A 27,301-nucleotide genomic window follows, 5' to 3' on the forward strand; every position below is an offset into this window, starting at 1 on the left:
ATACTAGCTGAGTATTCGCCAATAGAACCAATTATCTCTAAGATGTGTTCTTTTTATCCCATTTTAAACATCTTAAACCATTTATTTCTTACCTAAATTTTCCATCATGGCACAACACAAGACTCCGTCATGTATTATCACAATTGAGTGTCACAAAGGTGGCATCAATTGATGACAACATAAATCTAGGTGCTTCTAGATCCTTCACTTAAGACTAATAGTATGTTATTTATACTTATAATTACTCCTATCTCTTTCACTCTGATCGAGCTTTGACCCTAATATGGATACCAATATCAATTTATTCCATGCATCATAGGTGTGGACCATGGTGTTTCAAGGCAATGTGAACCTAAGAGATGGGACCGATTGTTAAACCTAGTGGATGATATGACTCAGATTGTGATTAGCCATGTCCTAGGAGAAGGTATTTTCAATTATGATTTCTCTTGGAGAATGAATAGTGACATTATAGAGGCATTCATAGGTTGTCTGGCTAGAGCCAAGGTAGAAAAGTGGGCAATGATCAGACTTTGTTTTAATGTTTTTGATCCAATTTGGTGTGTGGGATTGGAAGAAGCTATTATGAGTATTAATGAGAAACTTAGGATTCCTCTCGCTAAAATGTATATGGCACATCCATCTAGTAGTTTTCATTTGGCCATTGTACCTAGATGCCTTTCTCTAGTTATTCAAGATAATGTTGCCTTTTATCAAGAATGGTCAAAAATGGACACCAGCATCCATTTTCTTCTCAAGTGGAGAGAAATTGTACAAGATCATGACAAGGCTTGGCTCAAAAAATACCTTGTCATCTTTAAATCTTATATCCATCTGGGTGTGGAGCTTGAGAATCTGGAAGCTCTAGAATTTTGTATCCCTAACATAAAAACATCAAGCAAGGAAAAGAGCACCTTTAAATTCCTGCCAAATTTCCAAACAAAGAATCCCAAGGACATCGTAAAAATTATCATGGTGTATTGGAAATAGGAGTATGGTTTACTTATGAGCTCTGTTTGATGTCAAGTCTTTGATCTCCAGTAGTTAGGTTGGGGGTTTGCCTATTCTTCCCTTGGCCCCTTGTATATGTTTTATTCTATTTTAGGTCCTTTTCATCTCTTCCTTTTGTTTTGTAGGCTTTTTTTCTCAAAGGTTGTTAGGTCACATATGCCACATACAATTTATGAATGTAACTAAAGTTTATAACCTCAGAATAGTATTATATATAGTAAGCTCTGATTTAAATCTTTGCAATATATTAAGGATACTGTTAAGATGTGTATACAGGTCATTGTTTGATACATCAAATTTTGGCACTATTTTTAGAAGGAAATTAGAAAGTTTGATTATATTGTATAGAAGCCTGAGTTCCCCCTTATCCATATTTCTATAAATTCTTGACAATATTAATATATAGATAAATGTTTTTTATTATGGAAAACAGGGTTTAAAAGGGCCCTAAAACCTGAACATAACAAAGAATAGTCAAAAATAGTATGCTTAAGGTCTCAAACAGGTCTAGAAAGAAAAAAGAAGGAACATCTTCCTAAACAAAAACAAAAAAATAAATAAAGCCAGGGAGAGATGCCAAAAAACCAAGACTACCCAAAAAAAGCCAGGGCACTCAAGCGATATCTCTCAGTATTTCTTTTGTGCTTATCTCCAGCTTCAACAGCTTATCAGGTGCCTCTTTCATCTTAGATAGATCTTGGTCAGGGGCTAGGGTGTCCATTTTTCTAGTGCTAGATCTTTTTCGCTTCCTTGAGATTTCATCCAGGGTCATGTCTTTTAAGCTATAGGTGCCAGGGTCCTCCTTACTAATGCTTTGGTTGTCTATATAGTTAATGAACCTCTTGATGTAATCATTGTCCTTAAGGATATTAGAGCTCTATTCTACTATACTTTGCATTGACATTTCCATCATTTGGACACTATTTTTGACTTCGTCCACTATGTGGTCCATGCTCTATTTATCCTTTGTGGCCCTATTCTTTAAGCTATAGGTCTCCCTTTCCATAATGCTTACCCTGTGTTTGAGCTCAAGAATTTCTTGGAAGAGCCACTTGGTGGTATGAAAGCTATCCACCATGTTTTTTTTTGCATTGTTGAGGAAATTCATATCTGGGTGCTCCTTAGCAGTGTCACTGAAGATCACCAAAGTAGGGTCGATCAATTCCTCCATCTTGATTTTGACCTTTTTTCTTATCAACTCCTATTTGATGCCCATATTAGCCAAAAATGAGTCAAAGTTCCACCACACCACCTTCCTATCCTTCCCCATGACCGAGCATCTCTAAGTGCTAGTGCCAAATTTCTCGTAGTCTTGTTCAGGTCCCTCCCTTTCACTTTGATTGGGAGCCCCTTCCACCTCCTTGATCTCCTCTACCAGCATCTTGATGGTGATGGTTCTCTTATTCTTCTTTCACTTCCTACCTTCCCTTTCCTTAATATTCTCCTCTCCCTCTGCACTATCCTCTCCCATATCCATCCCTTCACCCCTTTCATTATAATCCTAGTCTAAGGATGTATAAATGTCCTGTATGGGCTTGATGATCACTTTTTTCTCCTTTCTATCTGCTTTGAGAGTTTTTTTCCCTGAGCCGCATTGTGGGGAGTCAGACCCCTCCAAGTTCATATTCATCTTGAGGCTTTCCTCTATATCTGAGGGTGAATAAATCTCATTAGACTCTTCAGAGTCCCCTTTTCCTTTCTTGCTAATATATATGAATGTTATTTCTATATCAGTGGTGAGATTAATTTTTGCCTCCTTTGAATGTTGTTTGTTTATTTGCTTTATAATACTAGGTTTTATTTGATCTATTTAGCTGCGATAGAAGAAGTGTTTTGTGAATGGTAGAGAGTTTCACACTAATCTTGGTAGTAAAACTGAGCAGATCTGAATGATCCAAACCATTCGAGAAGGGTAATTAGGATGTCATACATAGTAGTACATATATGCAACTCTATAAAGAAAAAATCTCAATATGATATTTAAAGATGGCATTAATTAATAAGGGTAGGAATCTAATTTTATGTATGAAAGTACTGAGCAATAAAAGTTTAGTTAATCTTAGATAAATACAGGGTGTTTATATTAACACTTGTTTTAGCAAGACTCAGAATAATAGAAAATGATTCATGCTTTATTTAAAGAATGTTAGGATCAATCTTACATTAGAAATGATTATTTGTTAAGAGAGATCATCCCCTATTTTGGATTGACTCTAGTAATCCTATCTCGCATGAAAAATCAAAGAATTTCAATATATCCCACTAGGAATACAAGTTATCAAATGTTTTTAACTAACAGCTCTAACATTCACTTTAAGTTGTATATCATATTAGCAAGGTAGTAAGGTGTAATAATTTCAGGAAAAATCGCTAAAGAAGGTACCTACTAAAGTATATAAAGATCTGGTTGAACTTGTTATTCTCATCTCAAACTCAAGATCATGAATGATTGGTACATGGATCATCAAAAATTACAAAATTCAAAAAAGGATTCTAATCGTTTTCCTTGTACTTATTATAAAACTTTGGGAATTGGCTACTGGGGTATGCCCCTTTTCATAATGTAATAATAAGGACTATGGTCCCAACCAAGATTGGAGGTTTTCTTCTCCATTCTTTCCTGCCAGTACTCATTTTAATGGAGTTACTCTGATGTAATATTATTAATTTTTTATATTATCAAGGATTCGGCCATTCACTAATTTAAAAAAATTAAAAAAATTTAATCTTATAAATCTTATAATATAAAATCTTAACTTCAATATCTCATATATATAGTGCATCTTTACTTAAAAACAAACAATTTATAACAAAAATACATATATTTTTTACTAGTTCCATAATTAAACCTTCAATATAAATATAAGAAATAATAAAATCAAAACTAGAAGGCATAGGAAGAATTAAATACATATTCACAATCTGAATGAAGTGTTTGTTGAGGCAAATCTGTGGATATGAGAGAGCTGAATGGCATTGTGAATAAGAAATAAGCTAAATGACATTATTTTATTAATGTCTATCCCTCCAAAATTAAAGTCAAATCACATTAAATATGAAATCATTAGCTTGCAAGGGCTTTGAGATCAGCGACCCTAACTTGTCTATCTAGCCCCACCATTCTAGATGGATGGATGGCAATGCCATGCTTCCATAACTAAGGTAGTGTGCTTGTGGAAGAATGGGAATGAAAAAGGTAAGTTTTGTTTTTAAATTATTTGTTTTATGTTTTATTTTTTTATTTTTTTTTAAGTCTCATATAATGTTTTGGTCAAGTTAGTTTATGTTTTATGTAGTTTATATTTTTATTAGTTTTTTTTTTTTAAATGTTAACTAACTTGACCATAGTTCATGTTTTATGTTTTATGTCAAGTTAGTTTATGTAGTATATATTTTTATTAATATTTTTTTTAAATTTTAAGTTATATATAATATTTTATATTATCTTACAAATATATTCAATATGGTATTTTATAATATTTAATATATAAAATAGTTTAAATGTACATAATTTGATTTATATAATTGAAATTTGTATTTGTAAAATATTATATAATTAGATAATAAATAAATATATTAATATTATATAATGTATGTCTTATATTTAATAATCATTCTTTAAAATATATGTTATTTAATTATTTTAACATATATTAATGAAAATGAATAAAGTCAACATATGTGAGGCAAGAACAAAAAATGTCGGCATGTGTTTATATTAGTAAATTTTTTTTTTAAATATCATGATAAAATATTTTTCTATTAATAGAATGTATTAGTTATAAAGTAAAATTTAATATTCCTTCTATAAACAAATGTAAAAAAATATATACATAATATATAATGTCAAAATTATTAGTATTTTGATCATTTACATTACTTATTATTTTCCTTATAGAATATTAATAATATTTTTACTACCATTTGTCACTTGTAGACACATTGTAATCATATATATTAATTGAATTTTTATTGTCATTATTATTGTAATTTAAATTATATTTTTTATTTTATATACGGATAATAGTAAATTATCAAAATACTATTATAAGATTTTTTTTTTATCTCAAAAATTTAAAATAGAGTATTTCTTATGAAATAGAGTATTGCTTATGAACACTTATAGAAGGATAATGGAAAAACTTTAAAATTAAAAGTTTGCCAATTAACAAATAGTTAGCATTTGTAATGATACAAACTTAATGGAAGAAATGCTAATTATTGTAGGAGTTGATGAAATCCAACTCTATAGTCGCCAAGATCACCTACATGCAAATAGCTTGCTAAAGAGAAACCGAAGGAGCAAGAGCTTGAAGCAAACAATGCAAGAGAAAATATTTCACAATAGGAAAATGAAATTACTATGTGAATGGATGAATTTACAATGAGAGGGAGAGACCGCTTATAAAGGCCTCAAGGAAGCTTGTAGAACAAGCTAGAAGGAGGTAGAAGATAAGGTTGACAACCAAGCATCCACAAAAAAGTGGAACATGCTAGAATGGAACAAACTCTCGTGTTGTCAACAACTCATCACTACATGCATTAAATACTAAATATTAAATAAATGCATTGACCTTAGTAAGCTTAAGTAAATAGAATAAATAATTAATAATTCCTTAATTATTTACTCTAACACCCCCCCTTAAGTGCAACTTAGGGGAATGCCTTAAGCTCGCAAAACTAAGATGAAAATTAAGAATGGGTCCCGGCAACAAGGCCATGTTAGGTACCCATGTACAATGCAAGAAGATGCAACCTCTATAAACAGGGAAAGAGAGAAAACCATGTGGGAAAAACCCTCCCCCAAAAAGAGGTAAGTACAAACATGCTAAAAAATAAAAGAAGGAAGGAAGGCCTCAACAAGACCCCCCAAGGACAACTGCCATTGGAAATGTTTCAAAAGACTCTCTCAAAACCATAAGTACAACCAAACCCCCCCCCCCCCCCATGAGAATAGACACCAAAGCCCCCCAGAATGATGGAGCTCCTATAGAAATGATCAAACCAATGAAACTCCAATGTGGAAGGAACAAAGGCACATAACAAGGAAACCCTTGAATGTGAGGGGAAACTAGAAGGCCTAGCTGATGCCCAAAAGAAAAAGGATGAGGGTCTTGAAATGGAATCCCCAAGGCAGGTGTGATGACACTGACATGAATGTCCACTGTAGCATCTGCAACAAGTGTACTTGGAGTCTTAATGAATGAAGCTGGAGGATCAGGTAGAGCAGAAGAAGAATCTTGCAAAGGAGAAAAACCCTCAACTGGATGTGGTGTAGCAGCCAAAATAGGGATCTCGGGAATAGTAAAAAGGTTCAAGTATGTAGATTGCACCACATGATGCTCCTATGAAAGATAAGAGCCATGCTCCAACAATGGAGATGGTGGACCAAAGTGTGAGAAGGTGTAGAGATGAGTGGAAGGATCAACTACCCCTATAGGAATAAGATCTCCTATAGCACAATCTCAAATGAAGATTGAATCAGTAGTGAACTCAACTATCTTCCCTGATCCACTACATGTAATCTAAGAAATTGAGAGAAGGTTGGCAAACAAAGATGGAACATACAATACATCATTGAATATACCATCTTGGATGTGAACTGAACCTTTCCCATAGATCGATAGTGCAGTGTTATTCCCCATGAGAATATGAGGAATAGGAGAAGCCTTGAGAGTAGAGAAGACACCTTGAGAAGATGTCATATGATGAGAAGCACCTGAATCCAGTATCCAAGGAACCTATGAAGGAGATGTAATGGTAGCCTATAATGCATGACCCTTTCCAAGATCCAATGTAGATGGTGAACATGTGGAAGAAGACTGAAAGGCAGACCCCTGTGAGGTAGAAGAGGATGGAGAAGAAACAGTGTTCTTTTGAAGAAGAGCTTGCAAATCTGCAATTTATTTCTCATAGCCATCAAATCTCTTCTAAAAAAAATGTGACTCATCATGAGATCATTTTCCACAATAGGAACAAGTAGGAGTCTCAGTCTTCTTTTTCTCCTTCTTCTTAGAAGATGATGAACCAATAGAAGAGGCATATGATATCTGCTTCAACTTATGCTCATGTGTATCCTTGGCAAGCAATGCCTATGACTATGAACCTGAAAGTGAATCCATTTGAGTAATCTTGGACTATTTACGAGTTAACCAATCACAAAATATCTCAAATGAAGTTATCCTATGTCTATCACCTAAGGCATCCATAGTGGAGTAGAAAGTGGAAGAGAAGATCTGATACTATCCCCTCAACTTTGAGAGTATCAAAAAGATACACTCATCATCTGTCTTGGTTTTCCCACATCCCTGCAAAAGTGTACGTAGATATTTGAATTTCATCAAGAATTCCTCAATGGTGGGAAAACTATCAAGTGTCAAAGAAGTCAACTCTACATCTAGCTAAAGTGCCCAAAACTCATTTACTTGGCCAAACAAAGTCTAAAATTTGAGTCAATAAGCTCATGGAGTAGTCAAACCATCCAAGTGAAATAGTAGATTGCCTAAAATGTTTAGTGCAATCAATCCCACGGCCTCATCCATTTTGTTCCTATGCTAAAGAACCTCAAAAGCTCGTGTAAGAATAGATTGATTCTCATCTAGACATGACCATAAGCCCCTTGACATGAGAAGCCATGTCATTTGTGCCTTCCAAGTGTGATAGTTGTGTGGTGTGAGACAAGTCACAGATGGATCCACCATTGAGAGAAAGAAGAAGATAGAAGTAGAAGGGTCTTATTCTAAAGTAAATTATAGAAAAGAAAATGCTCCCCACCACAATGTATAAATTGAGCACTCTTTACTTAGTGCGATTATAATAGCCAATTTAGGGCCTATTTTTGAAAGTAATATTTCTATCCCTAGAACCTATAATCTAATTGTAGATCTGGAAAGTAGACAAAAAAAATACACTTTCAAAAAAAACAAAACCTGAGTATGTGTCCAGATGAGCTTGTACTAAGCATTTGAAGTGGCAAAAATTGAGCATTGCAAGTTACAAAAAAATTCAGGAATAGAATAATTAATAAATTAATTATTTACTCTATTTACTTAAGCTTACTTAGGTAAATGCATTTTATTTATTAGTTGTAGCCTAGGAGTTTGTTATAAGTTGTTGACAATAGGTAAATGCATTTTATTTATTAGTTGTAGCCTAGGAGTTTGTTATAAGTTGTTGACAATATGGGAGTTTGTTCTCCCTAAGTCATACTTATCCTCTCACCTTATTCGAGGACTTTCCACCTCATGTGGATGTATGCTTAGTTGTCACACTTATCTCTTAGCGTCTTCTAGCTTGTTCTGGAAGATTCATGGAGCTCTTTATATTCAGGCTCCCTCATTATGTTTTCATACTCAACAACGCATTCATATTGTAAATACATTTTTATTGTGTTTGCATACTTTTTCTCTCTCATGTCCATTTAGGGTTTTTTCCCTTGCTCCACGCTCTTCTCTCCTTGGCTTCCCTTTGATAGGTTTTGCATGCAGGTGATCTTGGGCATCTTTGGAGTTGGATTTCATCAACTCCAACAATTATTTGTTAATTGAAATTTTTTTTTATAAATAAATATTTTTCTATTATCCTTTTATAAGTGTTCATAAGAGTGTTTTAAGTTTTTTAAATATTTTAAAAAATAATAATAGTATTTTGATAATTTACTATTATCCCTTTATAAAATAACAACATATATAATTTATCCTTTTATAAAATAACAACATAATTTGAGAGCTATAAAATATTTTTATCATTTTGAATATGTTTATTTGCACATATACTTTACTTAAATTGATAAGTACTGTTAGTTACAATTGATTTTGAAATTTACATACAATAAATTTTAATTATCTATTATTAAAAACTTTTTTATTACAAAGAAATATTAATTTTTTATAGTAGTCTAATTTTTTAATTAAAATATTATTGTGAACATAAATTAAAATTTATTTTATGATAGATATGATATTTTTGATGAAATTATTTAATAAAGTTTATATTCTAAAAGTTCATTTAAAGTTTTTTTGATTTAGAATGAAATTCATGAATCAAAACTTACATGTAACTCCTTTGAAGGTGGAGGTTACCAGCTTAGGTGAGATCTCTATTGTTGCTAATAATGAAGATGTTATGATGATCCATGCACATGCGTGTTATGTGCCACACTTTCATGTTATGCACATCTTCGTGCACTATGAAGTCCATTCCTTGATTTTCTTCTTCTCTCTAGTTACCTAATCCTTCTCAGTCAAAGACTAGGTGATCCAAATCATCTAGAATGATCAAATGTTTGAAACATTTCATATCTTTTTAAACAAGATTTTCTAGGCATTTTTAACCAGCTCTTTCAGAGGTCTTCTACTTCAAATTTCAAGTTGAAACTTTCATCAGTCCCTAAAACTAGGTAGCCAAAGGCTCACTATTTTAGGGACTACAATTATATTTTTAGTTCTTCTTTCCAATAGTGTAAATGGTTTTAAATTCTGAGCTCTAGGTCAAAAGTTATGACCTTGAAAAGTTAAGGATGCCCTTTTTATCTATACAAAGAAGCAAACATTAGTCTGAAAAGCTAAAAATCAAACCTTAAAAAAACCCTAATTGTGACAAAAAATGACCTAGAACATAAAACCTTATTAAAACATCTAAAAAACTAGTTTACACCTCTGAAGAACAAAACATTGATTAATACACCTTGAAGGTGCGCTAGTCTACACCTTAGCACCAAAATTCACTTTTCCCTAAAAACCTCTAGTTTCTGTCAACTAGGTTTTTCAAATAGTAAGCCAGGCTAGGCTTAGACATTAGGTAGGACCTGAAAAAGACTCAAACCTTGGACTAGGGGTTTGGAAAACTAAAAAATATACTAGGGGGTTCCCATTTTGTGACTCAAAATGGGGCGTGCATTGTGAAACCACAATAGATAGTAAAGGAGAAATATGAAACTTTGGATTTTCCAAATGCTACCTAAGTTATGGAGATTATAGAGAAATTCAATAGCAAGCATTCAAAAATTACTCTGGTATAAAGGGGAAGAAAACTCAAAAGTTAGAAATTCAATTTTGACACTTGGAAAAGTTTTTTGTTTTTTGAAGCCTGTCATAAAGGTGTGCAAGGTGTGCAAGGTGTGCTTTTCAAAGAAGTGCTCTGACAATTTTGAAGAAGTAATATTCTAGTGATAGTTAACTTCTAGTTCCTAATTTAGAGCTTTTCATGCACTAAAAATGCATTCTAACAAGATTTCATCTCCCAAAAAATCCTAGAGAAGGTTAAGCTTCCATTTTTAGAGCTTCCAATGACTCTAAGATCCTCTTGTAGCTTCCTTCTTATTTTCCTCTTCTTTTATTGTTTTAATTCATGTAAAGGCTCATGCACTCATTAATTGATATAAACAAGTGGTGGAGCTGTACTTAGCACCATTTAGAGGTTCAATTTTTATATAATCAGATTTGTTTTATTAGTTTAGAAGCATATATTTGCATTAAGATATCTCTCACTCTCAACATAAATTGAGGAGATGATTTCTTATAAGTATAGGGATGTAATATGTATTCTAGGGCATTATTTTGATGCAACAATATATGCTATTGGTACCCTCATTCTTGTTGTAGTTATTCTTGTCAAAGTGTGTTATTTTTGTGAATTCTTGTTCATGAATAATAATGAAGCCAATGGTTTTGTTGTGTTGATTTGATTGTGTGATCTATTAGTTCTGGTGTTTGCCGTATGTTGACAAATTATGTTGACATACTAAATTGGAGAAGAGATCACCCTATTGTTCTTGCATAGCTTCTTGTCTCACATGAGCACAATTTATATGGCCTTGTGATTTGATGAGAAGTGGAACATCTTTTGGTTTTTTCTAAGTTCTCATTGACAATTGCATCAATGGATTTGAGAAAGTGTTGTTTGTATTTTCATTAGTTTCCTACCCAATATTTTCAACAATTTAACTCACACATGTGTTGTTACCATGGTTTATGTCTGTTAAGGATTTCCCTTTCAAGTTATTTTATTTAATCGTTAGTTACTTTATCTTCCTTATTTTCTTTTCTAGCACTTGGTTAAATTAGGAATTCATATAGTTCCATTGATAAATTGAATTTCATCATAAAATAGAAAATACCAAAAAATATATCTCTTTTGTGGTTACTTTGAAAACAACAAATCAAACATCTTATTTCATTTGGTTCAAACCAGGAAAGGCCTCCCTATGAACAAATACATTTATCTTCAATTGAGTGGATTTCAGTAGGTCGCAAGATCACTGAGAACCTTGGAGTTGATCCTAGATTAGCATTTCAAGAGAGGAGTTTGAAAGGATTCGTGTCATTAAGCATCATGCAAAATGATAGCTCAATAGAAGTCGTGCTAGAAGGAGGGCCTCATACCATTCAAAATAGAAAAATAACTCATTATTTTCAAATTCTAAATTTTTCAAAAGTTCATAAAAATTTATGTCTGAAATTGTTAGAAGGTACATAAGGTGCATGGGTTTGCTATTTTTGAGAAAATGTGCTTCTGCAAAGGTGCACTTTTTTCAAAATTAATGCAAGCTCGAAGATCTTGATCCAACATCCTATTTCAGTGAGCTTTAAGATCTTTAGATTGTGAGACAAAGTTCTTAGAACTCAATCATTTTCATAAGCCTCTTAGTGACAAAGGATTTCCTAAAATTCTACCACTTCCATTCAACATTTTGTCATCTAACTTAGTTTTGCCTCCAAACCAACCACTTGTCATTCCACCAATCCTCCACTAATGGCCTTTTTTGTGAATATTGTACACTCACCAATCAACTTGATAGGTGCACTCAATGACCTTCCTAAGAATCCTGAATTTTTTTTCCCAAGGTTGATCTATGGTGAGACAAGAACAACCAAAGATCACATCAAAGTATTCAAAGAAATTTGCAACTGAAATAAAATTGCTAATGAGAATGTGGTTCTTTTCTTATTCCCATACTCACTAGGAGAAGTTATCTTTAATTGGTACATCAATTTTCCACTAGGATGTGTCAGAGACTAGGACACTTTCAAAAAAATGTTCTTAAAACAACTCAAAACTTTCATCAACCAAGTTGTGATGCATCATCAATTTATATCAATCAAAAGGGACCCAGTCAAAATGGTTTCACACTTCAATCACCTCTTTCATATGGCATACCATAAGCTAGAAATGCCATACACTATACTAGTTGAAATTGTGATTTAGATTTATTTGAATGCTATGGACCATCATATGACTATTTTCCTAAGACTTCCTATTGCAAATATCAACACATTGGAAAAAGTCTTCTCGGAGGAAATTACCTTCACTAAACAAGCCAATCCTAATGGAGGAGGATTGGTGGCCCCAACTCAAGCTATTGGAACAATACTAATATATCATGTTGGAGCACTTGTGATGCCTAGCCAATTCATGCCAATGAATCCAATTCCACTATAGCAAGCACCTAATCGACAAGTTCCAACTATAACATACCCAGGATATGAACCTCCAAAAGCTTTTTTCTTTAGCAAAAGATAGCTACATCTGCTGAAGTAGACAATAGTGTTGCATTTGAGCTTTATCAAATGAAGAAGACCATGTGTCTCAAATTACCAATGAGCTAACCTATTTAATACTATCGCAATAAGAGAATACCAACTTTCATAGAACCAATGCGAGTCCTTATAACAACAACAATAATGGTTAGAACTACAATAAGAATTTTAGTAGAAACAACAATGGAGGGACTAGCTTAAATCCTTTTTATCACAACAATAGTTTCCAAAGGTAGAACTAAGAATGGAACACTCATCCAAACAATTGAAGCATTCTTGCATATTATAACAATAATAATGTTGAGTATGTGGACATCAACCAATATAACAATAAACATAATATACCTAATGATGGTGGCTTACATTTCAATGGAAGCCAAGAGATGAACCAAAATTCACAAGGCAATAATATTGAGTCTCATATGTAGTACAATGCTATGGTCTTAGAATCTTATGATACTCCACAAAATCCTCAAATAGAAGAACCAGCTAGTAAAGAATTCACTTTTCCATTCAATCAAGAATTAGATCCTTAACCGAAAGAGATGCTAGATTTTCAATCTAAATACCTACAACTTGTGTAACTGAAGGGAATGTATGACTGGTAGGATTCCTCCTATCTTACATCCAACAACTCTTGATCCAAGAGCCCATAATAATCCAATAGCTACTAGAGTACTCTATGTTGGGATACAAAACCAAAATCAAGGGAACATACCTATGATCCTAAAGAATCCTATATGGGAAACTAAAAAGTACAATGCTATGGAAGTTCTAAAGAGAACTAAGGCTAATATGTCCATGTTTGTTATGCTACAAAATTGTCCTAACCAAAGGGAAGAAGTGATTCAAACTCTAGATCATGCAAAGGCAATGCCAAATGTGAACATAGTCCCTAAAAAGACAACATCACAATAACTCAATACTTCTGAGGCAATGCCAACCATGTATAAAGATCAAGCTAAAGTTCCTTCTTTCTTAGTCTTATAATTTTTGGAAAGAACCTGCACAATTGTGTTATAGATTCAGGAGCTTCTTGCAACGTCATGTTGCTTTCAATAGCTCAAAGGTTGAGAGTAACTCCTCAACCCTTGAATTAGATAGTGATATAACTTGACAAGAAAAAAGTAAAAGTTACCAAGGTATTGAAAGATGTTAGAATACAATTGATTGTAGACCCCCAAATTCAGGACATTATAGACATACATGTGGTTGAAATACCTAAAATTTATAGATTATTGCTAAGTAGAGAATGGATAAGGTGCTTGAGAGGATGGTTTTCAACTAATTTTACTCAATCATGGCTACCTTGGAAGGGACTGAATAATTAGATCAAGATTGATGCTAGGCCAAAGCTGAAAACAATGATCACATAATACAATGCACCAAATGAAGTAGAATTTTGTCAAGTTGAGTTAGGCTCTTATGAAGTAATGTCTCTTGACATAAATATAGCTAGGAAAACTAACCATCTAAATAAAAAATCTACAATTCCTACTCCAAAATATAATCTTGTCGATCAGTTTGTAGACAGTATGGTTGAAAACTTACAATGCTTAGGAGAGGGAGAAGACCCAAATATTTTTCTTCTACCAGGATTCTGTAGGTTACAAAAAGTTATTCATTTAGAATTTGAATGCTCACATTGTTAGGAAACAATAGCCAAGGTACTCACTTAGATAATGCAAGTGAAAAATGACCAAATACCAAATGAGGTACAAAAGGAAAACTCAAGTTCTACAAGCACATCTAAATTGGTTGAGATTTATGAAGAAGAAAAGGAAGATTCCAATATGTCATATAGTAACACTTCTTTAGATGGAGGGGCTTTATCCAATCCTCCACCTAGAATGAGAAAAATCCAAAGGAGGAGATGCTTTGTAAAAAGCCAAGGTTCAACCTCAATGGTCATTCATCCAAACTGCCAGATTAATAAGATTATTGAATCAATTGGGGAAATTCAAAGTCAACAAGAAAAAAAAATGACCCTTGTATCCAAGATAAACTATGGAAATTCACCAAGTCCACCATGTGAAAGATTGCAATGGATCCCAAAGAAATAATCTTTTAAAACTCATGTCAAGGAAAACCTACATACAAACAAACACAAGGTTTAAAAGCCCAAAGAACAACCAATCGAGACGCTTAAGTTTGAAAAATCTAAATGCAATTTAGGAACCAACGTAGTTATTGATCTAATAAAACCTAAAGGTAAGTATTTTTATTCAACATATTATTTATAGTTTAGATGTACTAAAAATGTTTTAGAGTATGAAGCCTTGATTCACGTACTCCTATTCACATTGGAAAAGGATGTCAAAGCTCTCATAATTGAAGGAGACTCTCAATTAGTCATCAGGTAGGTGAAATCAATCGACTAATACAATGATAGGAGACTACTCATGTCCCAAAAAAGAGTTTGGGACTTGTTGGAATATTTTAAGGCCTTGAACATAAGGTCCATCCCAATGAAAAAGAACTGGGTATCCAATGTTCTTTCCATTTCAGCAAGTACATTGCAACCCATTGAAAGGACAAAGCTAAAGATATTTTCATTTGAATTGGTTGCTGCCCTATATATTCCCTAGGAGATAATATCAGTAACTTCCAATTTTTCTAGGATTAACAACATATTCTTGAGTTTATCATGTGCAATGGACTTTTCAAGGGACAAGATATTGATGACACTCCTGAAGATAAACCTAAAGAAGATGAGCTAGAGGATGAAGATGGAATTATGAATTTGAAAACCAATACTATTTCTAAGGGGATGGTAGATTTATAATCCATCTTTGATCAAGATGAATCAAAACATAGTAGAAGAAATGTTGAAGAAAAAGGGGTTGAAGAATGTGATTCATATAATTTAGGCATGGGAGAAGATCCAAAGATGATCAGAATTGGAAAATCTTGTAATCCTCAAGAACAAGAAAATATGCTTCAATTTATTATAGAGTATAAAGATGTCATGGCATTGAGTTATGAAGAACTCAAGACCTACAATCCTGAGATCATTATCAAATACAAAGACTAGTGAATCCCATAATTGAGCCTTTGATAATGAAAGAAGTACAAAAGTTACTTGATGCTAAAATTATCTTCCTAATCTGACATTCTACATGGGTTACTAACTTGGTCCCGGTAAGGAAAAGGACTAGAGAAATTTTCCTTTGTTTGGATTTTTGAATTTTAAACCTAGCTTCCTAGAAGGATAATTACCCATTACCCTCACTCGATGAAGTATTATAGATTGTGAATAGGTCTAAAATGATGTCTTCTCTATATGGATATTATGGATACAATCAAGTGATGGCAGATGAAGAAGATAGGTTGAAGACAAAATTTACAACAAAATGGGGAACCTTTGCATATCAAAAGATGCCAATGTGAGAGCCACCTTCCAAAGAGTGATGGATGAAGCACTCAAAGGAATGATAAACAAGCAAATAGTTATTTACATGGATGACCTTATTGTCTTTTCTAAAGAAAAGAGTACTCATATTGTAGACTTGAAGTAAGTGGTCAACTGATTTCAAAGGTATGGCATATCACTAAATCCAAAAAAAAGTTTTCATATGGGGTCACCAAAGGAAAGTTGCTTGGTCATATTATTTTTGAAGTTAGGATATCTATTGATCTTGAAAGGATAGAGGCCATTTTTATCTAGTACATCCTCATAGTCATAAAAAGATGAATTATTTCTTCGGAAAAATCAATTTTGTACATAAGTTCATTGGTGGATTTTCTAAGATAGGACATCCTCTTAATGATTTGCTCAAGAAAGGAGCAAAAATTGAATGGGTTCCTAAAATAAAGAAATCTTTTGAAGACATCAAAGTGGAAATCTCTACAACCCCAGTGCTTGTAAGTCCAGATTATGATTTACCATTCAAAATATATCTATTCGCTACAGAATATTCATGCACTAGGATTCTTACTCAAAAGAAATACAAAGAGGATGAGAGACTTATTGCATTCATGAGTTGCTTGCTCAAGAACACTGAGTTGAACTATTCTAATCTTGGCAAAAAGCTTTTCACATTGATAAAATTAGTTAAGAAGTTCAACCATTACATACTTAGAAGCAAGATATATGCAATTGTCCCTAATCTTGTAGTGAAGACATTGTTGATGCATAACAAAGTAGGCAAGAAACGAGGAAAATGGATGGCTATATTGAAAGAGTTTGATTTAGAGATTCAACCAATGAAGTTGGTAAGAGGACAAGGATTAACCATAATGATAGATGATAATGAGATTGAAAATGATAACGAAATTAGATTTGATGACAAAATTAGCATGGATAATCAATAGAAGATGATGGTGTCTCAAGTGGACATTGGGCAAGGAATAACCACTGATGTTTGGTATCAAGATATTGTTTACTATCTTTTACAAAATTAATACCCTAATGGGATGAATAGTTCCCAGCTTAGAGGACTCAAGATGAAATGTGAATCCTACATGTTGCAAGATAGAAAAATTTATAAAAGAAATTATGAGGGAATTTATTTAAAATGCTTGGGACACGAAGAAGTAAAAGAATTTTTGGAACGATTTCATGGTAGATATGGCACAGAGCACGTATCAGTGAAAGCTATAACACATATGATTTTGAGATCTGGTAATTTTTTGCCTACCATGTTCAAGGATACATTTGAACATGTATTTTCTTTCCATATTTGTTAGACAAGTGCAAATAAAGAGAGACATACAGTTATGCCATTACAACTAGTGTTTAAGGTACACCCTTTTTCTAAGTGGGGGTGAGATTTTATTGGTCCAGTAAACCCACCATCATCTACAAGACATATGTTCATCTTGATAGCTACAGACTATTGTACACACTAGAAAAAAGCTGAAACTTTTAGAAATTTCATGACAAAGGTGGTTACAAATTTCTTGGAAGAACACATTGTCACAAGGTTTGGTATGCCATTCTTCCTAGTATGTGATAATGGATCATTGTTTGCATCAATCTTCCTTATTCAATGGGAACTAGATAATTATGTTATAATAAAGTTCTCTTCAAATTACTATCCCCAAGGAAATGGTGTGGCTGAGTCCACAAATAAGAACTTGATCACGGTGATATAGAAACTGCTACAAAAAAATCTTAAAGATTGGCACACTCAGCTGAAATATGCATTATGAACATATAGAATGAGGATAAAAAATGCTTTGGGGACATCCCCTTATTTACTCATCTACAGACAAGAGCTAGTGTTCCCACTTGATCTTAGGATTCTAGTGTTGAAATCTATGAAGGGATATGCTATGAATACAGATTGAGTTTAGATCAGATTAATGAATCTCTTAGAATTGGATGAGAAAATAATAACAACATTGGAGCATATTGTGAAACATTAGGATACCATCAAATGGTGGTTAGACAAGCGAGCTATGATAAAATATTTTAGAATATCCAACCTTATTCTTCTATGGGACAAGGTGAAGGAGAAGTTAGGCAACTACACTAAGTTTCAATGCTTGTGGATTGACCCTTATCAAATTGGAAAAATTCTGGGAGAAAATACTTTTAGACTAAGTTCCTTACAAGGGGAATTGGCACATTTCTAGTCAATGGGTAGTTCTTGAAGCATTACTTTAAGGCCTAGGAATGGAAAATATTTCAAAATAAAATAAAATCTACTTATGCAAGTGTGTTTACTTTCAGTTGTGTGTTTAATTTCCGCAAGTGTGTATACTTTTAGTTATGTGTTTAATTTTAGTTGTGTGTTTTCTTTTAAAGTTGTGTTAGTCTAGGGGTTAGGTGAACTAAAGATGTTATCTTGATGAATTTCATAAACCACTCTTTCTAGTTTCAACTTTTGGGAAGAGATATTTTTGTCAAAGCATTCAGAAGATTTTTTTTCTTGTACCAACTAGAGAATAGACATTACTTATATTTCTAGAGAACTTTTCATCTTGAAATCAAAATTGCAAATCAATAATTCTCAACACTTTGCAAACTTAAAAATTGACTATCTCAGTGTTTTCAAATCAAGGTTGATGGCAACAAGGGATAGTCCAAAACTTGCCAGTTTAGACAAAAGGTCTTTTAAGGAATTGCTAAGCTTATTAGTTGGCATGGAAGTTTCCAAAAGTTCTTAAAAGAGGAATGTAGAGGTTATCAAAATAAGGAAAGAATCTAAGAAATGACACTAATGCCTTGGCCACATACTCTAAGTGTGCTCAGGGTATAGAAAGAAAACAAAAAAAGGAAAGGTGGTGATAAGAATGAAAGATTTAAAATGATTTGAGAGAGGTAATCTAATAGTAGGGATATGCACTCCAAAATGGCTATCCCATATCTATACAAATTGCTTCATGGAAAAATTAAGTGAAGATGTGTGAGCTCCATAAAGTAGAATCCAAAAGATTAATCAGGACCTCAAATGTAGAAAATTATAACCCGTTAAGAGCCCTCAACTTTGATTCTCTCATTTGGTCAAATAGTGAGTGATATACATGATATGCTCAGATTCTAGATGAATGAACCAATGGAGTGGAGGATTGTTTCTGAGTTTCTAGAAGCTCATAACCGATTGCACCTTGAAACATCAAAGGAAATGAATACACTATGCACACATTGAGCTTGAAGATTCAAGATTCTAAAGTTTTGACTATCAAAGAACTTGAAAGGTATTTGAAGTGTCCAAGATTCAATTTTTATTCAACATATGTTAGAAAAATGCTTGCTAATGAAGAAATGCCTTTGTCATTTCTTCTCTTTTCTTGGGGCTATTTGTTGTGGTTTCATAATACATGCCCCATTTCTCCTAGAAATAGGGATGCCCTAGTAGATTTTTTGTCTCCCAGGCCCCTATTTTGGGGCCTATAGTCATTTTGGAACTCTACTTGGAGTTTGGATCCATCTTTCATCTCTAACTGAGATGTTCAAGGTGTCAAAAATTGAGAGAATTTGAAGATTTTAAGTACAAATCAGCACACATGCACACTTATCCTAGGTGCATAGGTGCACTATATGCACATAAGTGTACCATTTTTCTTTGGAGATGTGCATGTGCACACCTCCAAATGGTGCACACTCTGTCCATTCATATAAATACCTATGACCCCCTCTCCTTCTCCTCATTGTTCTTACATCTCCATCATTGACCTCACCTCCACACCTTCTAAGGCATGCCTCAAACCTCCAAAACACAACTAAAACATGTTAGACTCAAAAGGTGCACATATGCACACCTTTATTTGCAAAACCTCAAAAATAACTTAACCCTAAGCTATGGCAACAATAGGGAAAGGTAAGCATGTGTGCACCTCTCCAAGGTAAGCATGTGTGCACCTCTCCAAGGTGCACACATCAGAACCTTTTTCACACTAACTTCCCTTTGCAGATAGAAACATAAGGGTGCACACATGCACACCATTAAGGTGTGTATCTGTGCACCCTTATTGCTTAAAAAAAAAAAAGAAGAAAACTTGAGTCCCCCTTATGCACTTGCACAAAGTGCATGTAGCACACATGTGCATGTGCACACCTCACCATAGTGTACAGGTGTGTAGGTGCACAATTGCACTAAAATAGTCTAGTTAATTCTATTTAGTGCACCTAGAACACCTATAAAGATGCACAAGGTGTGCTACCTTGCATATTAAGGCTTAAAAGGGGAATTTGACTAATTTTTCACTATTTTGGTGTTTTGGGTTAGGTTTTTTGACAATTAGGGTTTTCTTTGAGCTACATTTTAGTTCTCCGAACTAATGTTTTTCTCTTTTGTGTAGATAAAATAGCATCCTCATCATCCTCACTTGTAGAAAAGATTTCTCCAAAGCCTATAGTCCTCAAATTTCAAGGTACACCAAATAAATCATGTTTCCAAGGTAGACATTCTGAGATTAGAGACACTGAAATTGGTCATATCGATTGGAATGCATTTCTCATAATCTACAACAAGCCTAAAGAGAGGTCCATGATAGCATCAACACTTATTAGATCAGGGGGTTACTAAATAAGACATCACATCCCACATCCATATAGTCTTCTAAACTTATCATGGCATTAGTAGAGAACTATGTACATGAAGAGAAGGTGGCCAAGAGAATTACAAGGGAGATGCTCATGGACTTCAGACCTAGGAATATTAAGAAAGTATTCCATCTATCAAAAGTTGATTAGTATGTAGAGATAGCCTATGATTGGGAAAAAATGGTGGTATCAAGAGAATGAAAAGGAAGCCACAAAGATTATACAATCATCTTAGATTATTGATAGAACCCCATTGGGAGGTAGAGCTGAAAAGGTAGACATAACTTGAGGGTATATGAAGGATGACATTAGATACGCTATTGTTCTTTTGAGTAGAGTCATGGCCTTACAAGAAACTATAAATCTTAATATCTAGATGGTCCATTTAATAGATACCATCAGGATTAGCAAAATTGTAATAGAGTGGACTACTATCCTCAACAATAATTTGCATGAGAAACTCACAGCAGTGAAAGTTGATCCAAGATTCTATATGACATCATATATGGTGTATTTAATGGTAGTTAGTATGGCTAACTACCTAGGACTTTACAATAAGGGAAGTATACAAGATGCCAATTCTTGGCCCTATGTAGTATATCATGAGTTGGTGATGAAGAAGATCTCAGATTAGAGCAAGGAATTCTGAACAGTAAATGATGGTTTTTATATTTGCAATCAGCCATTTTTTAAAGGGTGATTATGCTAAAAGGATGTCAGCAAAGGTAGCAACAAGGATCACAGAGATCGGCACCTACTATATCTAGTTCAAAACATTCACTTACCTAAGAGTGGATAGTAGTATGGTAAATTTGAAGAAACTCTTGAGATATCCATCGAATAGGCTCATCTTATTGGAGATTTCCATGCAACTCACATCTACATATGACAAAGTGAGAAAGAAGCAAAAAAGACATGGGTATGGTTGATCACCATAGGTCCCTCTAAGGTCAAGAAAAAGAAAGATATAATAACCTATGATTCAAAATGGGATGAGTATCCCTTGGAAGAGTACAACTCTCATTGCCCATATTTTGATAATATTGGAAGGGTGCAACATCTAGCAAGGAAACAATTTGTCCATGAAGATGCTATAGAGGACCATTGGATATATGAAATAGATGACTATAATATTTAAATAAGGGATTATTTTAGGATGACTCTATATCTAGAAGAAAAGGCCTTAAAAATGAAGATATCACATAAGGCTATCTAGAAAGACATTAAGGATATCTTGGATCCTTTGTACAACTGTGACAAAATCTACAACATGCCAATCATGAATGCAAAGATTGATAGGGATAAGAATGTAGATATCAACAAAAAGGCCACACATATAATCTAGCTAACATGGGAATTTATTAAGAAACCTTTCAACCTTGACCTAGTTCCTCATGTTGTTACTTTTCAAGCTACAACACACCTAGTTAAGGGTAAAGGTGCAAAAGTTACACTACCCAACTTCCCTTCAATCTCCAGTTAGGATGGAAATGATGTATCATAATGAGAGGGAATTTGAGTACTTTAGGGCAGATAAGGGAAAGAAAAAGAGGAAGAGAATGACCAAGGGCAATGAATATATAGATTAGGCCCAACCATCTACACAGCTACAACAAGGTCCTGAATAACTAGAGCCTCAAGTTGAGCAAGCAGCTCAATTCCAAGAGGAAAAATTAGACAAAAAGACTCTAAGTATAGATCTTTCTCAAAAGGAGAAGACAATAGAAAAGAGTGATAAGGGTAAGTGTCCTACAGTACAAACACCCTCTTTAGCCAAATGCATGTCTTGAATGGACACTAAACTAGCCTGGTTAAAGAGGAAGATTATGGTTCAACAAAAGAGGTAGCTAAATGTAACTATAGATGATGGAATGGAAGAGTTAGTCAAAGCTATTAAGAAGCCTGACTACCTATAGGTGATCCGTGACCATTGGCCTTCACTATGAAGAACCAAGATTAGGACTTGCTTACATGTATAGCCATCCCTCCTCCACATGCTAACACTAAGGATTTGACTCCTTGTGATTACCAAATAAAGGAGGTCCTATTACGAAATTCCACAATAGATACTACCAAAATTTTGATCAATATGGGCATAAAAGAAGTGTTCAAGAACATAGACATAAATGAGTCAGAGTTGATAATCTTGAGGAAATGAAATGAGCTTATGAGAGGCTATTTACATGGAGTAGTAGGACCTATAGACCTAGGTAATCCAAACATCACTCTTGTTGCAACATTAGAGAGTTAAAAAAATGGTAGTGTACAAATTGATTCATTTTTTGACTCGTCTTAGAAATGGCATGACAATTTTGACAATAAACATATACAGATTATACAGGCTAGTTTGAACCTATTCTATCATATTCGATCTAGTGTGGATAAACTGGTATCTATATTGAACTATGATTTTGGGATAATGGATGAGGTACATATGTGGGGAAAGGACCTTCAAATGATTCAACCAATAAAAGGTCAGACGTATAATATGCTCATGGAAGTGTACTCGGTGAAAGAGCTTGATAAATTAGAAGATTGGATTGAGAAGATAGATGCTAGCAACAAAGTAATGGAAGCATTAAATGAGGGGATACAAAAATTGAAAGATCAAACTCAAGAGCAGATTTTGGAGGTAAAGAAGTATTACAATGATGCTTACCTCGACATTTTTGAAGATGAGTCAAAAGCCAAACTCATTTCAATGCAATCCGTAATCCAATAGTTCTAAAAAACTTTCAAAGATGCTTTGTCAGATGAAGATATTAGACAAGTATTTAGGACTAGAGAGATGTTGTTGGAGCTAGACACTAAACTTGAGGATTTTGTGGCAATGTGTACAATAGCTAGTAATTACTGGATGGTAATAAAGGAGAAATATGAAGCTTTGGGTTTTCCTAATGCTACCCAAGTGATAGAGATTATAGAGAAATTCAAGAGCATCCAAACATCACTCTAGTATAAAAGGGAAGAAAACCTAGAAGCTCAAAATTTAGTTTTGAAACCTGGGAAAATTTTGTGTCTTTTGAAGCCTATGATCAAGGTGCGCAAGGTACACTTTTCACAGAGGTGCAAAGACAATTTTGAAGAAGTAACAATGCATTGATAGTTAGCTACCACTTCCTAATTTAGAGCTTTCCATGCATCAAAAATGCATTCTAATGGAAGTTCAACTCCTAGAAATGCCCAAAGAAGGTTAAGCTTTCATTTTTAGAGCTTCAAATGACTCTTAGATCCTCTTACAGTTTCCTTTTTCTTATCTTCTTCTTATTTTATTGTTTTGAGTCATGTAAAGGCTCATGCACCCATTAATTGACATAAACAAGGGTGGATTCCTACTTAGCACCATTTAGAGAGTCAACTAGCATATAATTAAATTTCTTTTATTAGTTTAAAAGCATATGTTGAATTAAGAGATCTCTCACTCTCAACACAAATTGAGGAGATGATTTCTTATAAGTATAGGGATGTAATATGTATTCCAAGCTGATATTTTGATGCAATATTATATGCTATTGGTGCTCTCATTCTAAGTATAGTTATTCTTGTCAGAGTGTGTTATTTTTGTGAATTCTTGTTCATGAATAATAATGGAGCCAATGGTTTTTTTTTTTTTTTTTTTTTTTTTGCAATCTTTTAGTTCTAGTATTTGCCACACATTGACAAATTTCATTGACATACTAAGTTGGAGAAGAGATCACTCTATTTTTCTTGTGTAGCTTCTTGACTCGCATGAGCACACTTTCTATGGCCTTGTGATTTGATGAAAAGTGAAACATCTTTCTATTTTTACTAAGTTCCCATCAACAATTGCATTAGTGTACACTGCTCCTATTTTCATTGGTTTCCTACCCAATATTTTTGACGATTTAACTCATAGACATGTTGCTACTGTGGTTTATGTCCATTAAGAATTTCCCTTTCAAGTTATTTGTTTAATCTCTAATTACCTTATCTTTGCTATTTTCTTTTCTAAGACTTGGTTAAATTAGGAATTCATATAGTTGCATTAATATATAGAGTGCATTTCATCATAAAATATAAAATACAAAAAAATATCTCTTTTGTGGTTTCTTTGAAAACAACAGATCAAACATCTTATTTGAATTTGTTTAAACCAGCAAAGGCCTCTCTATGAAAAAATGCAGTTATCTTCAATTGAGTAGATTTTAGTAGGTTGTAAGATCACCTAAAACCTTAGAGTTGATCCCAAATTAGCTTTTCAAGAGAGGATTTTAAAAGGATTCCTTTCTTTAAGGATCATGCAAAATGACATCTCAATAAAAATAGTGCTACAAGGAGGGCCTCATACCATTCAGAATAGAAAAAACAACTCATTGTTTTCAAATTCTAAAGTTTTTGAAAGTTCATAAAAAAATTGTCTGAAACTGTTAGAAGGTGTGCAAGTGCACAAGGAGCATAGGTGTGCAAGGTACACAAGTGTGCAAGGTGCACAAGGTGTTCTATTTTTGAGAAAGTGTTCTTCTACAGAGGTATGCTTTTTCCAAAATTGATGCAAGCTTGAAGATCTTGATCCAACATCCCCATTTCAGCAAGCTTTAAGATCTTCAGAGAGTGAACTAGAGTTCTTAGAACTCAATCATTTTCATAAGCCTCATACTGACAAAGGATTTCCCAAAATTCTACCACTTCCATTCAAAATTTCATCATCTCCTCAATTCTGCCTCCAAACCAACCACCGTCATTCCACCAAATCCTCCACCGATGGTCTTTTTTGTGAATGTTGTAGACATGCCAATCAACTTGATAGGTGCACTCAATAACCTTCCTAAGAATACTGAGAAAGTTTTACCAAGGTTCATCTATGGTGAGACAAGAATAGATGAAGATCACATCAAAGTATGTAAAGAAATTCACAACCGAAAGAAAATTGCTAATGAGAATGTGGTTCTTCACTTATTCCCATACTCATTGGGAGAAGTTGTCTTTAATTGGTATGTCAATTTACCACCAGGATGCGTCAAAGACTAGGACAATTTCAAAAAATTATTCTTAAAATAATTCAAAACTTTCATCAACCCAACTGTGATACATCATTAGTTCATATCAATCAAAAGGGATCTAGCCGAAATGGTTTCATGCTTCAATCATTGGTTTCATATGGCATACTACAAGCTAGAAACACCATACACTATACCAGTTGAAGCTGTAATTTGGATTTATTTGAATGCTATGGACCATCATACAATTATTTTCCTAAGAAGACTTCCTTCTTCAAATATCGACACATTAGAAAAAGTCTTCTCAGAAGCAATTACTTCACTAAACATGCCAATCCTAGTGGAGGAGGATTGATGGCCCCAGGTCAAGCTATTACAATAATACCAACATATCCTATTAGAGCACCAATGGTTCCTAGAAAATCCAATTCCACTACAAAAGGCACCCACTTTAGAAGTTCCATCTATAACATAGCCAGGATATGAACCTCCAGAAGTTTCTTTCTTTGAGCAAAAGGTAGCCACATCCATTGAAGTAGACAATAGTGTTGCATCTGAGCATGGTGAAATGAAGAGGACCATGTCTCAAATTACCAATGATCTAACCCATTAAAGGTTATTGCAAGGACAAAATACCAAATTTTAGAGAACCAATGTTGGTCCTTACAATAACAACAATTATGGCAAAAACTACAATAAGAATTTTAGTGGAAACAACAATGCAAGAAATAATAGTGGAGGGAACAATTTCAATTGTCCTGATCACAACAATGATTTCCAAAGACTAAACTAAAAATGGAACACTTGTCCAAAAAATGGAAGTACTCTTGCAAATAATAACAACAATGCTACCAAGAATGTGGACATCAACCAGTATGACAATAACTAGAATGTACCTAATGATGGCAGCTCATATTTCAATGCAAGCCAAGAGATGAACCAAAATTTAGAAGGTAATGAGTCTCCTATATAGTGCAATGCTAGGTGTTATAATCTTATGATTCTCCACAAAATCCTCAAATAGAACAACCAACTAGTGAGGAATTCACTTTTCCATTCAGTCAAGAATCAGATCCTCAACTAGAAATGATGCTAACTTTTCAAAATGACAATTGAAATACCTACAATTTGCATAACTAAAGGGAAGATATGACTGATGGGATTCATCCTACCTTGCATCCAATAGCTCCTAATCCAAGAGCTAATAACAATACCTACTAGTGCACCCTATGTTGGACAATAAAACCAAATTCAAAGGAATGCACCAAGGCTAATATGTCCATGTTTGATATGCTACAATGACTCATGTTGAACCTAATTGTAAACCCTAAGATCGATAATGATTGTGGAAAATGGTAAAGAAATAATTGTCTATTTAAAGAAGCATGAAGATCAACCACAGTATGTGTGTGAATGGCCAATGCAAGTTTCATTGTGTGTAGAAGAAGGTTGATCAAAATTGCACAAGTGTGAGTGAATGTGAAGCTAGAAAAGAAAGATTGTAAACATGATGTTGAGGTTGATAAGTAAATCTAAGTAGAATGCTTAAGTGTTGATGAGAAGAGAAGGTGGATTTCTTGAAGGACTTCTAGGAAAATCAAGATTAGATATGAAAATGAAGGACTTATCAGTGACTCAACACATGAACCAAATAGAGATCTAAACCTGCAAATGTGAGTTGTAATATCACATCTCAAAATCTATTGTTTTCTTTCTAATTGTCATAAATAATTTCTATTGAAATCCTTTTAATAGAGGTTGACCTAACAGTCATTTGGAAGATATAACTATTAGCGCTAATC

Source organism: Cupressus sempervirens, chromosome 8, assembly GCF_028749045.1.
Source record: "Cupressus sempervirens isolate cs-2001-9-10 chromosome 8, ASM2874904v1, whole genome shotgun sequence".
Taxonomy (NCBI): domain Eukaryota; kingdom Viridiplantae; phylum Streptophyta; class Pinopsida; order Cupressales; family Cupressaceae; genus Cupressus; species Cupressus sempervirens.